This window comes from Heloderma suspectum, chromosome 1 (assembly GCF_057233095.1).
Source record: "Heloderma suspectum isolate Gila_16-S chromosome 1, 16-S_ref, whole genome shotgun sequence".
NCBI classification, from domain to species: Eukaryota; Metazoa; Chordata; class Lepidosauria; order Squamata; family Helodermatidae; genus Heloderma; species Heloderma suspectum.
This window is the reverse complement of record NC_139458.1, coordinates 247731471-247752473: the sequence shown is the minus strand read 5'-3', so window position 1 is coordinate 247752473 and position 21003 is coordinate 247731471.

Genomic DNA, 21003 nt, shown 5'->3' with positions numbered 1-21003 from the left:
CCAATATCTAGAGGGCCACACGTTCTCCACCCCTGTAGTTACTAGGTCCTTCCCACTGCTTAAACATCACATTCAAAATCATTGTTTTTTAATCTGTTTTTATAAGCTCTGCTTTTATTGTGACTAATGTCTTGCTTAAGGGTTTCGTGAGCCTGCGTAATTGCAGAAAATATAAACAAGAAAAATGAAAGCTGGAAACCTAACCTTTTGAAGTAAGGGGAGTTGGCGAGGGAGATGCTGATGATGATTTTCAGGAGTACGACAGTGCCTGCCCACAGATGAAAGTGGCAGTGTCCAGTTTGTGGGTTTTCTATTCATATTGTTGGATGCAATAAGATGAACTAGGGAAACCAGCCCCGCCTATAAAAGACAAGTAAATTGTCAAGTATTGACACCACACCTAGCCACATTCCCAGATTTTAGCAATGAGATTTTGCGAATCCATTGCACCATGCGGGTGCCATAAGTAGGCATTCATATCTGTGGTATAGTCTAGCTTGGATAAAGCAACGTATTTTATCATCAACAGACGTCTACCCCACTTTTAAATCCAGAAAGATCTACAATAGAACACAGTGCTGGATTTATAAGCAATGGTATAACTGTTAAATACGTTCATCTGCCCTGAAGTAAGCTGGAAGAGACGGAATTAGATCAGAATATATGTTCATTATTTAATTGCAATTTCCCCAAAGAAGAATGCATGTTTGAAATACATTGGGAAATTTGGGAAACTTCCCTGCATGCACCTTTGGGTTTTGCCTTTTTCATTTTTTCACTGTGTGGTAAAGCTCTCCTTCTGGTTGCATAATTAAGGACCAATTAACATGTTAGATTTTGCAGCATACTTGCACACTTTTCAGTTCATGCAAGTGGTGGTGTACTTGCCTAGGAAGTGACAATGTAGAATACTGCTTTTCATATTCCCTGAAGCAATTTCTCTCATCTTTCAAGCTCCCCCTACCCACAGAAGTTGAACTGTAATACTGCTTGGGTACGCCCTTGCCCCATTTTCTGCTGGTCAGGGAGTGTTGGCAGACCACTGACATGATCTGTTTGGTCACAAGGAAGTGGAGGAATACAATGTATAAATGAGCCCATAAAGTAGATACTGCAAAGGCAAATGATGGCGGAAACCATTTTCAATTAGTGTTCCCCCCACAATGTATGGAAGTAGCATCTCCCAAACAAAAATTAGAAATGTTTTAACATCCCTTTATCAGCACAAAGTTAATCTTCAACCAGCTCAGAAGCCAAATGATTTGCCCCTGCTAGCATTCCTGATGATGATCTCAAAAGTTGCATATAATTTCTGGCTCCCCCTTAGTGAAAAGGAATGCTGCTCAATCAGTTTTGGCGTGGCATAATTACTCTGGATGTATCATGCCAGAGCTATCTGACATTGTGTGCTATGCCTATAGACTCACTTGCATTGCCTACTACAGTGTGTTTTGTTGTCAAGATGTGACGTGTTCACAGGTTTCATAGTCGCCCCTTTTGGTTTCAGGCTGGAAAGGCGTAGCAACAGTCTGGAAAAGATGAGCAATGAGTAAGAAGAAAGTTTGGCACACATTCGAGTCAACCGAACAAGAGTCAAGCCAAAATGTTTTGAATATGGAAAATTCTAGAGGAACAAACATTTATTACACCATCTGCAGTGTCGTCCTGGCACTGAGAAAACAATTGCCCCATTTTCCTGTTTTAAAGGCAATTTGTAATTCAAAGAGCACAATAGTTTGGCCTGGGATGCAGTGCCAAATTAAGGTTCAAAGACCAATTAAAATTTCGTATGAGAACAGAAGGCCAGAGATTGGCTAAGCCCACTGGTGATGTTCAAAGTGTGGAGACAGCACAAAGCCGCTTCTCCCTTGTGACTGCAAACCATGGCCAGGCACTATTCTGTCTCATGCTCCATGTAAGAGCAGAATCTTGAAGATTTTTTAGAAACCCAAACAGGCCCCCTGTGAATGCAATGGCAGCAAGGCAGGGAAATCTTTGATCTGTTTTACCGTTGCATTCCTGCAATAATACGAGAAAAGGCACTCTGGGCTAGCCCTGTTCTAAGGAAACTGCTGCACATGGCAGATTTTGGGCCTCACTAAGGCACAAGAATTCGGCAGCAGTTTAATGTATTATAATTGCTGGTGGGGCAGGGGACACAATTTTGATTCTCTGCTCTTGTCGGCCCTACCAACACCTGCCACGCAGTTATAAATCTGTTTCTGCTTCCTTAAGATCTGCAGTGTTGGGCTAAAAGGCAGAGTATGCATTTAAAAAGGTTATTACTTGGGGGTGTCTTCAAGGAAAGTAGTGTTACCAGGTGGTGGGAAGTAGTGCTCTCAAGCACCAGAGAGGCAAAAGACTGAAGGATGTTTACCCAGTTTTATTCATTAAAGCAAGGGTGGGAAACTTTTTTCAGCCCAAAACCCAATTTGGCTCCAGGGAAGCACACTGGGGGTGCATGGCAGCAGTGGGCAGCCCAGACCCCACTCACACTCCCCTTCCTGAAAACGTCGCTTCCCTGCTGCAATTAAGCCTTTTAAAAGCCTCCATTGGCATCAGTGCATAAAGGCCAGCAATATCCTATTTCTCTGATACATGGAGAAGATGGCAGTCCAGTGGCACCTCATGCTTTGGAAAATCTATACGATTTATAATTCAGGGAATGGCGAGCGCTGGCACTGTAAATCCCTGAAGACTGGTTTTCTTCACAAGTGGTGGAAATATAAGCGAGACATTAAAGTCGGTCAATGGTGAATAATGTTATTAAGGAAATACTTAATCTTCCCTTGCATTTAGAGCCTTTGTTATTTTTGGCTTGCTTATTTATTTATTTATTACATTTCTATACCGCCCAATAGCCGGACCTCTCTGGGCGGTTTACAAAGATTAAAAACATTAAAAATGCAACATACAGAAACCATTTACATTAAAAACACATGAACAGACAATATACACAAAAGAAACATATATCTAAAACAACTTCAAACAAACAATCTCAAAAGCAAACAACCATAAACATAAGACATTCTAGGATCAAATAAAACTTATCATATGCTGCCAAACACCTGGGAGAAGAGAAAGGTCTTAACCTGGTGCCGAAAATATAACAATGTTGGCTCCAGGAGGGCCACGTCGGAGAGATCATTCCATAATTTGGGGGCCACCACCAAAAAGGCCCTCTCCCTTGTTGCTGTCCTCCAAGCTAATTATGAGCCCGTAAAGTAATATATAAATGAGCCCGTAAATATATCTTTATATATATCTTACATTAATTTGCAAGAACCACTTTTATATGTCTTGATTGTGGCTCAAATAATGTTTGGAAGGACATGAAAATTACAAACTTTCCCTAGAAAATTTGGATGTCCATGCAATCCAAATCCCCAGATCTGCTGGCTGGAGGGAAGCTGAGATGATGTGGAGGTTCCTCTCCGCCAGTGGTGGAGGCCATCTGCCCTAAGACACCTGTTATGTCCGCAGGAGCAGCTCTGGATCACTGGATCCAAAGACCCTCTTTTCCCAGGATCAGGCGCCTAACCTACACCAGTCTCAGGCTGATGTAGGTATTCCGCCCCCCCCACTTCCCCACTACCCATTGAAATCAATGGCTATGGAAGAGAAAGGGCAGAGGTCCATCAGAAGAAAAAACAGCAAATAAATCCCCACCTCCCACACAGCTCGTCTTGGCCAGTTGTGTTCCAGCAGGGACCCAGCTGCAGTTCCATGGTGCATCTCCCCATTGGGCCAGGTTGGGATTGCTCTGCTCCTTAGTAAAATATGGGAGCTCCTTTGCTTGGTGAAGTTGTCACCTTATCCAAACTAGTGCTCAGTACAAAACAAAAAACAAAGCTAAGTGGAAACCAATTATTAAGTCTCAAGTCTCTAATTCCTTAAACAGATTTGGATTATCTACACTTAGTTGAGTTCTTTTTTCATCATTATTATTGTTTATTCTTATTGTTCTCAATATTGAGCTTGAAATTCTGTGTAAAATGTTATAGATTTAGGCTAATCTTAAATTTACCTACCTAGGAGAAAGCCCCACTGAAGTCAGTGGGACTTCCTTTTGAGTAGGCATGTATAGGATTGTGCTGTTAATGGATTTCAATCATTATACTATGTATTAATCTTTATCTTTGTATTATATACAACACAGATTTTAAAAACCAGATAGGCCAAAGACTGCTGTATTAGACTCAATATATTTTATTGTAACAGTGAATTGGTTTAACGGTGAATTGAGATGTTGATGTTGCCACCCCCATAAATAAAACACCCACACAAGTATTAGAAGTGAGGGAGTGTAGAACGTGCAGGCAAAGTCCACGTTTATTTTTCTTGAGTTAAGCAGCAGGCTCTTGGCAAATAAATCACATTTTTATTAAGTCACGCTGATTACAGATAGTAATGTATCTTTAATGGTGACTAGCACGGGCCAAGAAAGAATCAGGTTGTGATGTTCCAGAAAGTCCCACAATAATAAAGAGGAGATGGCAATGCTTCATCAGCAAAGCTGGAGATGTCGTCTGCAGCGCCTTTAATATAATTAATCTGCAGGTTCCTCAGGCCCTCCTTCAAACTGTGACCCAGGTGGGTTGGGCACCTGAACTTGTGCAGAGCATACCATTTGATATGTTCACAGAAACACACCCACTGCACAACCACCCACATATACTCAACCACAGTGCAACTGATGTAATATCAGCACAATTGAAGCAAGAAGGCAGTTAATAAGTCTGCACCCAATATGACATGAAATCTGTCAAGTGGAATTTAAACTTTCACCAGCACCAAGTGACAGGTGTGGTTCTACTACCTGTTCTTAGGAAGGCCTCTCCCTCTAAGGTGCCAAAGCAGGTTTGACTCCTTGTTTATTGCTCATTTTGTTAAATCAATGCCAACCTTTCCCAAACTGGTGGCCTCCAGATGTGTTGGACTAAAACTCCCATCAGTCCCAGTCAACATGGCCAATGGTCAGGAATGCTGGGAGTTGTGGTCCAGGGCCAGTATCAAGGGCAGGCATGGTTGGGCACCTGCCGAGGACCCACATCCCAGCAAGGGCCCACTGACAAGAACCCCCTGGAGTTGCTCCTCTTCACCATTACAACCTGCTTGTTCACCTGCCTCTCACTCTGGCCCAGACAATGGTGGAGGTGAGACGGAGAAGCAGGAGATGCCACTGCCTACTTGCTCACTGGTTCTCTGCCTGTCAAGCAAGCAAGTAGCAGCAACGATGAGAAAGAGGATGAGGAGCAATAGCCGCTGGGGATAATGATGGTGAGAAGACAGACTCACTAAGGGAGGGCCCTTGTTCAAGGAGCCAGCACAGTTGTGGCTCAAAACCTCTAGAGGGCCCCAGGTTGGAAAAGGCAGATAATGCTTAGCTCACCTTCTTTCCTGTAATGTTAAAGCAGGTTAACTTAGCAAAGGCAGTACAGTGTATAGATTAACTGTGATACAAACTCAGTGTAGATTCCCCCATGCCTCTCCTGCCTTGCTTTGGATAGGCGGTTGCCTCCGAGTTCAGAGGCGGCCACCTATCTTGATAGGATTGCTCCCTTAATATGCTAGGAAGAGGGTGTGTGTGTCAATATGTGGGCATCTATTACATTATATGCCTTGCTTAGAGTTGGTGATGGCAAAAGCCTAAAATTATATATGCATTCAATTTGAACTGAATGCATATATATTGAACTGAGTGTAGCCAAGGGTTAGCTCTTTATTTACTCAAGTGTAAGCATGTGCAGCTTTCATTTGGATCAGGGCCACCACAAAATGGGAGGGAAAGATTAAACCTCATATGGACACAATTTCCCCTCTGAAATCCCCCTTCCCAGGAATTAAAAAAAGGGGAAAAAAACCCTCCGCTAATGCCAACGGAGGCTTTTCCTCCTTTATTTAACACACACACCCTGCCCCCGCACATGCAGAGGGAGGAATTGGGGGGGGGGAGGAACAGTGTGGGGAAGGTTTAATTCCCTCCACCCATTGCATAGTGGCCCCAATCCAAATCAGGGCCCCACATGCTTACAGAGAGTAACTAAAAAGCTAACCCTCCATTACATGCTATGCGATTAGCATAACATGTTGCTTGGCTCTTGGAAGCATCCAACCAAGCTGGCTACTGTTGGAAAGAGAATGCAGGACTAGATGGATTGGACTAAAGGCCCAACAGGGCTCTTCTGTTCTTATTAGCTCATCTCTGGACGTCTTTCCAAGGTCTCAGGAAAAGGGCTTTTCCCAGCCCTGTTACTCTATTTTAAAAATAGAGATATTGGAATAGATCCAAAGTTACGCAAACAGAACATGCTTCCCCCTGATTTCCAGCAATTTTCCCCTTACATTGCTGCCCCTTGCCCCCCCCCTCCATACATACACACTGTTTAGGATGGCTGACCAACCCCCTCAGGGACACAGATCTATGTGGGAGAAGGCGGTCCTTAACATACTTGAGTTCCAAGGTGTGAAGGGAAAAGACAATACTGGAGCAAATCCCAGTTTTTCAGTATTTAAAAAATCTACAGTTCTCTGTGCAAAGAAACATCAAGAACATCAAGAAAGCAAACTTGTTTCAAGAATCTACTCCAGGCCATCCAATGAAGTTTGATTTCAAGTATGCATAACATTTTACTATAGGCAACTCTTGACAATAAAATGACATACATGTTGGGAGACATATTTAGCCTTTCCTTGGACAGAAAAGGAACGTTCTCTCTATAAACAAGCTAAAAGAAAACATGTATTCAGAGTTCTGCCACATTGATAACTTACTTCTCAAAAATCACAATGCTGGGCTGCTTTTCTACAGTTATTTTAATGTGATTTCTATCACAAACAATTTATTTAATTAATGGGGAAAAGGAACACCATGGGAAGCTGAACAGTAATGGCCCATGACATTTCAGAACCAACTGTAGGGGATTCCGAGTCAGTAAGTCCTTTAGTCACAGCGATGCTGACTATTTCTGCCTCTGTTTCTTCCACTGTGATCCAAGGCATTGTGGGGAATTTTAAATGGTAGCTCCCAGCCACCTACTTCTAGGGCCCCTGGGCAGGCATCAGTGCTGGTGGGCCCTGCCAGAGCACCGAAACTTAGAACCAGCAGATGCTGGCACCAGACTAAAGGACAGGTAGGCTAATATTGCAAAGGGTTTCCACGGTTAGGTCCTGTTGTTTTTATAGGAAATTTCCTATACCTAAATTTAAAAACCAGTTAGTCTGTTTGCAACCAGCCAGCATTATTAGGACCTTGTGTTGTTACCCAAACCTTTGGACACCTTTAACCAATAACTTGCACAACTTGGCAACTGTGTATTAACTTCCTGTACCAAGCAACTTTCCTCAGCAATGCTCTGTCTTGACTCCTCCCCCTTCTTGGCCTTATCCCTTTACCAGTGAACCAGGAACTACTCTCACAAACCTTTTTGTCTATGTGACTAGCTCATGACTTCTCTGTTTGCAGCCATAATCAAAAAGTATTCACATCACCTGTAATTAGAGAAGGTTTTCATTAACATTATTATACTGTGTATTTATACTTATACAAAACAGTGTCAATATCAGGCAGCCACAAAGTCACAGTGGGTTACAAACAATTGCCTTAATTTTGGATGGTAAACAGAACAACCTGTATTCCATATACATGCAACTAAAGTGATGGCAGCCATTTTGAGCAGCTTCTAAAGCATGGAACCCTGGAAGATGCCTTGTTAACCACTTTCAGAGGACATTAACAATGATGGGCCATCTAGCAGTGCTAGCAAAATTGCCACAAAAGAGCCAAGGCGCTCTTAATCTAGTACCTGATCCAGAACTGGAGCAATTAATACTCCTCAGACCCAGGGACTTGGGGGCAGTGCTCTAAGCATCACAATACAGGAGGTCATCCTAGCCTTTTGCTGACATATTGTCATTTGCTCCTTGAGACATAGTGATAGTGATTTGCTTGCACCTACTACATATCCTATTACTCAGTTCTTGTATCCTTGTGAGGGCCGGGTTATAGGCAGCAATCTGAGATGAGCCAGGAATCAAGAGCCATGGGACAAGCCAGTAGTCAGGGCCAAAGAGTAAAGGATCAAAGGACAAACAAGGATGAAAGGTTGGGAAGGAAGCCAGAAGTCAGGACCAAAGATACAGGAACACACCAGAGCTCAGGAAAACCTTGTCTCTCAAGCAAGAGTTGGCTGCACCAGGAAGGCCTCTTATACTCCTTCCTGACCGGCAGATCCAATGGCCAGCCCTGGGTGGGCGGAGTCAGTACAGGGCGCAAGGACACTTCACTGAGAAGCTGCCACCACACAGGGCAGACAGATCCAGCACTTCTTGACAATCCTACTAATTTTATTTTCTTAATTCCCAGACTTTGGTTTCAAATGCCAGAAGCTTTTACTAATGAGCCATTCCTTCACAGGAAGTCAGCAGCTGAGGTTGCACTTAACTAGCATATTGGATAATCATCTATTTACAGCTATATTTGTATTTCATTGACCCAATTAATCATTGGCCTAATTGCCAGGAGGCTACATTCAGAATCAATTCAGACTTCCTTCACCTTTTGGGGTGTTACCTTGATGGGTGTGTTGAGCCACATTTCCATTTAATAAGATGTTCATTTCTATCTTGCATAAAGTGTATGATCAGTTTTACATTATGTTTAATAGATACACTTACTTGATAGGAGTGAATAATAATGTGTTAATGAAATCTAATGTTTTTGTGTAAAGTTCACTATCCTCTGTTAATACTCCTGCAATTCCAATTTGCATGTAACCCTGTCCAACAATACCGCTGTATATCCAAAGGTTGCTTTGGTCTTATTTCTGAAGGATCACCAGGGCATCGCACTACCTTTATGGGTATGCCTGAGTGAAAATGCAAAAGCCAGCATATTAGCATATTACTAACTAGAATTGTATGTGACAAAGTCCTAGATGACAATCCATAAATGCCCCAAGTCAACATGCTTGCATTTAAACCTAATTAAATCTATTGGCAGCAATGGAGCCCAACTAAATTAAAGATAAGGCTGCTCATTTAAGAGGTCTATGAATAGTAACAATAGACTCAGCGGTGCTCAGTTCTCATGGCTTTATAAATAGCTAGAGCAGACTTACCCAACCTGGTTCCTGCCAGATGTTTTAGAATACAGCTCCCATCATTCCTGGCCATCGACCATGCTGTTTGGGACTGATAGGAGTTGTAGCCCAAAATATCTGGAGGTTAGAGAAGGCTGGTCTAGAGTAAGGGCCAAAACAGAAGTGATATTGTTCATACAATCAGCAATTACATTAAAAAAAATTTTTTTTTAAGGAAATAGCACTCATGTGGGCCACTAATCCAGATCAGTACCATAATGTGGGGGAGGGGTGTTAACTCTTTGCCTCCATTATGATCCCAATCCAGAAGCTCCCGCTGACAATAGCAATGAGGGGAGGGCAGGGGGAGGAAAAGATGCTATATGCATACCAATGTACAATTATACAACTGCAAAAGACAAGGTTTCTGGTCCTACATGCAGAGCCTATGTGTGTATGAAGTTTTAATTGAATTTAAAACATTTTAAAAGCCTTTCAGTAAAAACTTTCAGGGTGGCTTACAACAATATTTAAAACTATTAAACATACAAAAACACATAAATTAAAACTTAGTGCAATTAGACTGCAGTCCTATACACACTGTCCTACAAGTAAGCTACATTGAAAGGAGGAAGGAGGTTGTTATCAATTCCCCCTTCCCGCGGCAGCCCCAGTGCCAACACCCATACTCTTCTGGTGGGTCCCACAAGCTTTTCAGCAAGTACAAGGGGCTGCAGGGAGAAGGAAGATTCTGCAAAAATTCCCTCCCTATATTGAATACTGTGGAGTTACCTCATGGGACGCTCCCTCAGGGGGAATAGAGTCTATGTCTCCAGCATCCCATGAGTGTAACTCCGCTCTAGATCAAACCTCCACTTAGTGATATAGCAATTGCATTATGCACTAACTGCAATTTCCAAGCATGTATTTTGGCAATTGAAAAGCCCCATGAATAGTACACATTTCAGGAGGTTACCAGAGCATGGATATTGTTGGTATAGGCAAAGCCCAGTAGTGCTAAGAAGAAGCAGAGAAATCTTAGCGTCTCTAGATTACTAGCGTAGTCCTTGCAATGTTGCAGGCTGACTATGATCGCTCTCCAGTCATTCACATAGGAAGTCCCTCAAATGGAGAGCTCTGCACTTGAGACAATTTCTACCTTTGAAAACTGGATGATCAAAGACGAAAACACAAACAGGGCTGAACAATCACTCCAATGTTATTGTTCATTCTGTCGAATTTCCCCTTATAGGGAGCTGCATTCCACATGAAACATATCCTGCCTTAAAGCTGCCTTTGTACTCAACTATTGACTGATTTTTATTTTTATTTCACTCTGTGTTGTCGAGTATGACCCTCTTGTTGGGCTAGAAAGCAGAACAACACTTTTATTATTCTTTATTAAGACATTTTTATGCTACCTTTCCCCCTAACAAGACCTTCATTTACAACAACACTAATGTCCTGACCTAGTGGCTATCATACATAAACTTCCATATACCTTCCTACCTACCTACCCTCCTATCATAACAAGGCACTCAAAGTGGCAAATAATAAATCATTAAAGCTGAATGAACGCTATTCTTACTTATCTGGAAGTAAGTTCCATTAAATGTGACTTACCTCTGAGTAAACATGCATAGGATTATGCTACATAATAACAAAAACGCTGCAAACAGCTGAAAGCATTATCATCAACAACATCATAGCACAAACTGTAAACAAAACAAGTTGCCAGCAGTTTACCCATTAGAATTCCAAGCACCAAAAGCCTGACTTAACAGGACTACCAGGGCAGCCTTCCTCAATCTGGTACTGTCCAGATATTTTGGACTTCAACTCCCATTAGAATTCTGGGAGTTGTAATCCAAAACATCTGGAGGAGACCAGGTTCTGAAGGCTGTTCCAGGGTGGTCAAATGCAAAAGAGGACAGGCCTCCTGCACCTTTCATAGTTGTGTTGAAGAGTGAATTTCAGTAAGTATAACTTGTAATGTCAGCTACACCTCTTCTACACAACTATTAAAGGTCAGGAACTCTGTCCTCCTTTGTATCTTGTCACCCTGCCACTTTCATCTGGTGCTTAAAAGAAAATAAAGAAGGTGTCAGGCAGGTCTCTCACAGGAGCAATTTCCACCAACGGTGTGCAACCACAAAAAGGGTTCTCTATTCAGGGCTGGACGCAAAGATTTTGCTGCCTGAGGTAAAGGACAAGATGGTGGCATTTCCCATTCCATGTACAAAAGCTAACTGAACTGGCAGTTGAATCTTACTTCAGGAATGGTAACGTGACAGTGTCCTCCACCACATCTGAGGGCAGCAGACTAGCTTAGAGGACACAGGCAGGCCCATGGTACACAGAATTCTGCCTTCTTATACCTTGCTGTTGCTCCACAGCATCTGCCAACTGAGGTAGCTGCCTCACTCTGCTTTATGGGAGGAATGGCCCTGCCTCTATTGCATTAATTGCTCTTGACCCATCCTCCTCCTGCATTATTTAAATTTTGTACTAGACCCCAAGGGCTGTCATTATAGATTGTTCACCTCCACCCTGAATGATGAAGCTTGCATATGCCTGGGTTGAACTAGCTGTCTTTTTAAAAAGTAAAGGCAGTAGTTGTCTCCTCTTACCAAGTCTCTGGCATAGTGTTGCCTCAGCTTCTGCCAAATTCTAGTTAAAGATGCAAAATGCAAAGTGTTGGTGCTAATACATGCTGGTCATACATCAGCATTATTGCTGATGATTTTACTAACCCATGAAAAATTATGGGCACAGCCCATGAAATGAGATCTACAACAAAATATAGTGTGGAATGCTCCTGTTCAGGGTTCTAGCTGTGGCTTCTGGGTTCACACAACAAGACATCCCACACTCAACATTGAGTATGTCGTTGAACTGTGGGTTGTTGTTGAACCATGGGTTGTTATGTAGTGTGAACCCAGCTGTGCTAACAAACCATGATTTGTTAACCATGGACAACCTACAGTTCATAACCTAACAACAAACCATGGGTTCTCTTCATGGGTTGTTTGTGGTTAACAAACCATAGTTTGTTAGCATGGCTGGGTTCACATAACATAACCCATGGTTCAACAACAACCCACACTCAACCCATACTCAGCCTTGAGTGTGGGTTGTTGTGTTGTGTGAACCCAGTCATTATTTCATTCTATTCCTTTTACCTGCCTTAACAGTCAGGCAGCATTCCATAGCCACTGAGCATGCTCAGTTTTCACTGAGTTGTTTTGGGTTTTCTTTTGCTTTAATTCTCCCCCACCCCAAAAAAAATATTTTGTGTGTCTGTGCTTCTGAAAATCTTGGGGTTTTCCTGAGCTTGCTGATATCTTCCCCTTCTGTGGAGGACTACATAATGTTTTGGCTATATAGGCTTGGCATTCTCAACATGAGTTCACCATTTGTATATAATATACTAAAAATGAAGCTGGAACTGATTTATGGACAGTTCCAATAAAGTTTCTAGTAGAATCTGCCATAGAGTAGATGAATTGCTTCCTCCTAACATCACCAGGATAGGCTGGACTGACACTGTAACAAGGTCTGCCACTTAGTGTATAGCATTTCAGAAACAGAAACGTGCTGCCATGGGGGACTGTTCTGTAGTCAATATTAATAAACTGGTGCATTGAAAGAAAAAAGGCAGACAAGGCTATCAAACTGTGTTGTCAACCACACATTCAGTGCTAATAGTGACATACCAAATACTCTGAGACTGCAGTCCGATGCACACTTTCCCTGGGAATAAGCTTCACTGTAGGACCTATTTCTAAGTAAACATGCATACAATTTACATTTTTCAGACCTACACATTTCTACCTTTTCTTTTTCTTAAATGTGAGAAGCAAGTCTGCCTTTAGAAAATGGCTACGTTCAGAGCACTTCCCTGTTTTAAGAGCTTCCTTTGATTGCACATACTGTTCTTCCAGAACTCTTGAGATTTCCAGTTTACATCTGTATAATTCAGTCCAGATTTGACAGCTGTTATCCACAAGATAACAAAGGGTGTTTGTTTATGCTTCCTTTAATAAACAAGGAAATAATAGCAAGGTCTATCACAGGGTAGAATGTTTCCTTTTTTAATATTAAATATAAAAAGAGTAAGACAACACCACAACTAAAGAAAAGTTACTTTGACACTGAAATGATGTAAGGACACATGAAAAGCAAGTTTTCTTTTGCAGGAGGAATGCAGTAAAATGTTGTTTATCAGGCTCTTTTGCAGCAAACTTCTTCCTTCCTCTTTAATTTCTTTGGAAGAATTTTATAGTGCATATACCTTCAGTATTTGGATGCCAAAGGGGGTAGGGGAAACTATATTCTCCTGGAAATCTTTGAAACGCTAGTGCTAATTGCAATTGTGTTAAGGGTTTTGCAGATAAGTCTCTGACAGTGATTGGCTAAGCTGCTGCGATGAAATATTCACAAGCAGTAACTTAAAAATAATTGCAGCGGAAGTGCTTCTGACACTCATAAAAATATGTACAATCATTTATCATGGCTCTTGAGGTTGTACTCTGGAAAAGTTGTCCCCACTTGTTTTTATGGTAGCTATCTTGCATATTCTTTTTCTTCTACACAAAGTCAACATCTCAACATCATAATATAGGAAAGAATCAAAAAGCATCTGAAAGAGTACAGCTCAAATTTCAAATCAATCTAAATTCTGTATTTTAATGTACATAAAATGAGATTTTGTTTTTTTAATGATTCAAATATCGAGTACTAATATTTCCCATGGAGTAATTTTGTACACCAGACATCTAGAAAATATTTAGATCACACTTTTTTGAAGATTTTGATGGATAAAACATATTTCTAGCTATGATATTTCTCCCTGAGAACATCAAGGAGAAGACCTATGTGAAAACATACCATATTCTTATAGATGGCAGTATAGTTTCATGTCTAATTCTATCGCATGTCCATGCTGCTGCCTCTGTGAGATTAGAACAATATTTTATGTAACTAATAGGAATAACCAAAGCATTTGATCCAAAGTATTTAAAGGTGTAAATGTATAAAAATATTCCATTACTGTTGTATAGATTATTCAACACAAAGATTATGCTAAGGCAGGAGTGTGGGATCTGTGCCCTCCAGATGTCGTTGGACTACAGCCTTCATCATCCCTGACCCTGACCATTGGCTGTTGTGGCTGGAGCTGATAGGAGCTGGAGTCCAACAATATCTAAAGGGCCACACTACACCACTGTTCTAAGGTGACAGTTTGTTCTACACACAGAAAAAAAAAGCTTACTCTAGTCCTGAGACATGTGAATATCGCAACACTGCAGACTATTCTTAACTGTATTCATGTTCTTCACTTCTGCTTCATATTTAGTGTAAAACAAAACTTCTCTTTCATGGCCAGATCACAAGTCTGCCATCCTCCCATCCCAGCCCTTTTCTATTGGAAGAGATTTAGCCTAGTCTCTGGCAACAGGCCCTCACTTTTTCACAAAAAAAGAAAATCTTAGTAATACATTTAAGTCAGCAGCACTGTAAATTCAGAGTTTAACCAGAAGGTTCAATAAGCCAAATTCAGGGAGTTTTTTTTTTTTTAAATTAGCCAATCTGATGATAGAAATGGGCTCAGGATTCTGGTTGATTGACATTTTCTTTCCTCCAGATTTCTTTACATATTATTCATAGCTGCCAGAAAATGGAATAGAGTCATATCTTTGCCATGAGAAATAAAAAAAGAAGCTGCTGTTTTTGCCACCAAAACTAATTCCAATTGGATCTAGGTAACCCAGATACACTAAACTCTGCATGCTGTCCCCTACCAATGAGCCAAACTCAAATCCCATCCCATCCAGCCAACAAAGATATTAATCTGTCCCACTAAAAGCACCCAGATTAACTCAGTGCAGGATTAAGATGCTGAGCTGGTTTTGGAGGATTAGTCCATGTAGTTTGGAACTTGTTGGGAACATTATTGGAGGCTAGGTCACTGACTTTTTCAGATGTAAACCCCCTTTATTGATGTTAGTGTAATAACTTAGCAAGATTGATGAAGTTATTGTGGCTAGTTTAGCTGAATTCCCATTACTCAGCTAAATATTATATATTTTGCTATATACTGTAACTCTATAACCAGAAGTGAAGATTATGGAAACTAAGGCTGCAATCCTATGCACACTTCCCTGAGAAGTTCAGCCCTACTGAAAAAAATAGTATTTATTTCTGAGTAAATGTGCATAGTGTTGCGCTGTAAATTAATTGCCCTTGAGAATAATATGGGAGCTCTTTCTACTATGGGAACTATGGAAATATGCTAGGTTTACATTCCTTATGGTTTTCAAAGACCGCACATCTGTCTTTCTGTGTGTGTGTCTATATTGTTTTCTCTGTGCTTTTATATTTTATAAACTCTCATCAGAGATAAGGAAAGGATTCCCTTGCTAGTGCTGAATTCCTGGTTTTTTCCCAGGAATGTGTGTGTTTGTGTATTTGTGTGTGTGCATGTGCAAGCAAAAGTGTGTGTGTGTGTACGTGCGCCTGTGTGTGCGCATGTGCTTGTGGAGTCTGGCACCACCTGCTGCAGCCCTTGGAGCCAAGAAGGTTGTGCACCCCTGCTATAGAAAGAGGTGGTACCTGTAGGTATTCTGGGAGGGAGTTCCATGTCAGAACTACTGGCCCTCCCACTGTGGAATCAACAGGCAGAGACCTGACCTTCAAGTCAATACTTCTTTATTATGCTGACAGCGAGCCCTTCAAACAATACAGAGTCAGTAGACACCCAAAGACTCTCTCAGGGCGTAACTAGCTAATCCTGAACTAGCCTGGCAGAGCGTCTCAATTCTCTCAGAAGCTCCACCCTCTTGAACAACAGTGGGCTGTTGCATCTGCCAAGCTGTGCTCCTTCTCCCCCTCTGGCGGAAGCTGGTTTCCAAGTATCTGTACCTGGCCCAACTGCCCCTGGGAAGATTCTACCCTGACTCCTGGAGACTCTTGGGGAATTTCCTGCCCCACTCTCTGACCCAAACTGCTCTCCTCCTAGCTCCACCTCGGAATTGGAATCTTCAGACTCCATATGGAGCTTGGGCCCAATTCTGACATCCCAGAATAAACCTTCCTTAGACTTAAAGGGTTGGATCCAGATTTAGTCATACTTAGAGTAGAACCATTGAAATCAGTGGGGTGTATATTAGTCACTGATTTCAATGGGTCTATTCTAAGTATGGCTAAATCTGGATCCAACTCAAATATCCCTCTGCCCCAGCACAGTAGAGTTCTGGTCTTAACCAAGTTCTCCACTGTTACTGTAGTACAAATGATAAATGATAACGGTGGATCAAACCAAACCAAACCAACGTCCCTGCTGCAAAGACCCTATAACTGTGTGCTTCTCAGACTCATTTTCAATTCAAAATATTTTCTACTGCATTTTTTGATCTTTTGGTCTAATTCTTTTACCTGTTCCTATTCTTCTTTTTCTTTCTATACAGGGGGCATATCTATCTCCCATCTTAGATGATCACTTCATGCATCTGATGAAGTGGGCTCTGGGCTCTGGCTCAAGAAGGCATAGGCCACAATAAAAATATGTAGGTCTTTAAGGTGCCACAGGAGTCTTGGATGTTGTTTCTTCCATAATAGACTAATAAGGCTGCCCGTCTGGAATGCATATTGGATGTGTCCAGCCTTTAAAATATCATATGAGGCAGTCAATTGTGTGAACTCAGGGTGCTTCCAAATGAGGCTTTTAATCCGCAATTGCCCTGCGTCATTCACGGGGTCCATAAAAGATGTTGTCTTCCATTTGTAGCCTTCTGTGTTTCTCCAGTGCTTGTTCTTCTTTTTATACACACACACACACACACACACACACTGTTAAGGAGGTAAATACGGAATGGCTGCACGATGCCTTTTAATGGGTAGCGCTTCCCTCCATCTGGAAGCATCCTATGTCTCTTCTGAAGGAATGCAAACTAAATTTACTTGCAGATGAAGAGTCAACTAATTCAACAGAATTGTGATCCATGATTCCCTTTCCCTGTTCCATGCCAGCAAAACTACTTTTCTTCCTTTTCCTCCTGCCCCAAGGGTTTAAATGGAAGGTGACACTGTGGGTGGTGGTGCGGGAGTTAGACAAAAGCTGGAATTAAGCGGTCATGTTAACTAAGGCTATTTCAGAATTAAAAGGAAAGGCCCACAGGTTCTTATCTCATCAGGGTGCTTGGCTTGTGCTAAGAAACTGACCTCAGCTTTTAAGTCCCTGACACTGAAAGTAAAAATGCCATCCATTACAAAGGGTTTGTGGAATGAGGGAGAGGAAAACAGACTGAGCCCTATGAGGAAGGGAAATGATTCCTAGGCTGGCACAATCATTAATTAATTCATTCATTCATTCATTCATTCATCACTTCATTTTTATACATATACTACACAAATGCTTGGCTCCCACAATGGCTTACATCACGAAAACAATATAGAACAATTTGAAAGCATTGTTTGTTTATTAATTATTATATACCACCTTTTTAGCTAAAAAAATGACAATTTAAAACAATAAAACCATAATACAATAAAAAGAACATTAAACACTGCCAAACATTAAAACAGCTACATAATTTAAAAGGCTAAATTAAAAAGATGTGTCCTCACAGCCTTTCTAAAAGCCAAGAGAGTAATCCTTAAGGAAGCACATTCCAAAGTTTGAGAGCAACACAAGTGAAAGCCCTTTCACATGTTCCTGACAAGCACAGCTCTGCAGGTAAAGGTCTCCTCAAGAGGCCCTTTCCTGCAGATCTTAATACCAGGGCAGGTAAATAGCAAGACATGCCGTCCCTTAGATAGCCAGGTCCTAAGGTATTTAGGGCTTTAAAGGTTAAAACCAGCACCTTGAATTGAGTTCAGAAAGCAACTGGCAACCAGTGCAGGTCTTTCAGAACAGGTGTAATATAGTCCCAATATGCAATATCATGCCCTGGTTAGCAGCCATGCTGCCACATTTTGCACCAAATGAAGCTTCCAGACACTCTTCAGGCATAGCCCCACATAGAGGGCATTTCAGTGAGCACATCTAAACGTGATGTAACCAAGGCACAGACAACTGTTGCCAAGTCAGATCGAACTCGGGAAGGGTTGCAACTTTTAAGTAGTTAGCTATGGTTTTCTCAGTAGTAATGTATGGCTGTGAGAGCTGGACTATAAGGAAGGCTGAGCGCTGAAGAATTGATGCTTTCGAACTGTGGTGCTGGAGAAGACTCTTACAAGTCCGCTGGACTGCAAGGAGGTCAAATCAGTCCATACTAAAGGAAATCAACCCTGAGTGCTCATTGGAAGGACAGATACTGAAGCTGAAGCTCAAATATTTTGGCCACCTAATGCGAAGAGAAAACTCTCTGGAAAAGACCCTGATGCTGGGAAAGACTGAAGGCAAAAGGAGAAGGGGACGGCAGAGGATGAGATGGCTAGATAGCATCACCGATGCAATGAATATGAACTTGAGCACACTCCGGGAGAGAGCGCAGGACAGGAAGGCCTGGCGTGCTATGGTCCATGGGGTCACGAAGAGTCGGACATGACTGAACGACTGAACAACAACATGATTAACAAAACTGAGAAGTTAATACAACAAAGTTCATCACTGACACAGCAAGCCATCCTAAAAACTGAAGGTACTGTATCATCTCCTGGCACTTGCAAGAGAGTCAGCCAAGTTTACTTCTCTCGGAAGGGCATTCCAAAAAGAGGGAGCCACCATAGAGAATGCCTGGGATCTAGTCTCTAGCCTTATTTGCATTTTAGTCTAAGTAGGGCCGATGCTAATAATCTTAATGCACATGAGGGAAGAGATGCTCCATCAGATATCATGAAGTGTGAATGGGATCTGCAATAGCAGTGCTTGGGACAAGACCCACCCTAAGAATATTCCCAGTAGCAACAACTGCAAACGCCTCCACACACACCTTTGTTCCTATGCCAAACACTAGGTTTATCCAACACCATTGTTATTTCCCCAGAATAAGAACATTTGAAAATGGATCTATGCACTGTGTATTTTTATTAGCACTTCATGCTTTTATGATTTTTCCCATTTCTTTTGGACAACTTTGTCCAAAAACATTTTTAAACACTGCCTCAAATAATTAAAAAAAAACATTATCCATCCACAGGTTAACTCCTCTAATGCAGGTCTATCTGTGCAAAAAAAAATACTGGGGCGATCCATGAATCTGGATAGAATTCCTGCAAAATCAGGCTATGGTCATCCAGAAGGCAGGACAGTTAATAATATTCAGTGGTGAACGACAGTTCTTACCCATCTTATTACATGATTGACTATGGATGGCAGAATAGAGGGACACATTCAAATGGAATATAATCAGCAACTTTCATTTCCATCTTTTCTCTTAATTAGAGATTTTGCATTGTTATGTGATGTTCTTCCTTTTTGTTACATGTATTTTCAAAATAAAACCATGTATTTATTAAAAGACAAGAAAGAGGGGGAGGAGAGAGAGACATTCTTTGCAGGACAGGAACCCAACAGCAATTGGTTGGACAATGGGTATGACTCAGCAGAAAGGATCAAGTAATTCCAGCAGCATCAAAGTCTATGACATGGTAACAGGGCACGTTCACCGTTTAGAAACTGAGCAAAGGGTCAGCAATCATAGCCAAAGCTCAGGACCAGAAATCAAGGGCAAGAAACCGGGATAGATTAGGTAGTTTATCCCACGAGAGCAGAATAAAGACCTGAGCACAGATAGGACATGGCTTAAAGAAAGGTCTTTGGTGTAAGGCAGATAATGAGCAAGACTGCTAGGGATGTCAGAGAATTCCACCACGGATCTCGGTGAGGCCGAATGCCAGTGCATTCGGCCCCCCGAACTCCGTGGCGGAATGGCCTGCCAACCCCCGTCCCCCCGCGGGTCCCCCCCCGGGACGAGACTCACCTGGGGCGGATCTTCCGGGCGGCGGCAGCTCCGGCGGCTGGTCTTCCGACCGGCTGCCACCGCCGCCATTTCCAGGCTTGTGTAAAAAAAAAAAAGACGTGATAAGCTACGTCAAGATTTACGTAGCCTATCATGGCTAGGTTTAAAAAAAAAGAAAAAAAAAGACATGATAGGCTACGTCAAGATTTACGTAGCCTATCATGGCTAGGTTTAAAAAAAAAGAAAAAAAAAGATGTGATAGGCTATGTATGTATAGGCTTTACGTAGCCTGTCATGGTTGTGTGGGTTTAAAAAAACAACAACCGCGTACGCAAATGGTGGCGGCTACGGTCACCGCCATTTGCATTCCGTCTTTTTACCGTCTTAATCTACGTAAATATTTATGTAGACTACGACGGCGAAAATAAAGGGGAACGCAAATAGCGTAGCGGGCGCTATTTGCATCCCCTTTTGATTTGCCATTTTAGCCTATGTAAAGATTTACGTAGGCTAATATGGTGAATGAAAAAGGGACGTAAATAGCGCCCACTACGCTATTTGCGTTCCCCTTTATTTTCGCCGTCATAGTCTGCATAAATATTTACGTAGATTAAGACGGTAAAAAGAAGGAATGCAAATGGCGGCGGCCATAGCCGCCGTCATTTGCGTACGCGGTTTTTGTTTGTTTTTTTACCCAGAGCCCTCCGCGGCCGGAAATCCGGCTGTGGACAGCTCTGGCCTGGCCGGGCTGGGCCTGGCTGGCTGCTCCGCGGAGCTGCCGCAGAGCACAGCCGGCCGTTCGAGGATTCCGGGGGGAGGAACAGAGCGCCTCCCCCCCAGCCAGGATTCCGGGGGGAGGCATGGAACGCCTCCCCCCCCACCATCAACATAATCCACAAAAGGTAAGTCACTTTCGTACATCCCTAAGACTGATGTACTAAAACGTGGATTCATATAGTATGTAGACCAGGAGTGCACAACCTTTTTGGCCCTGGTAGGGGCCACACATGTGCACCACA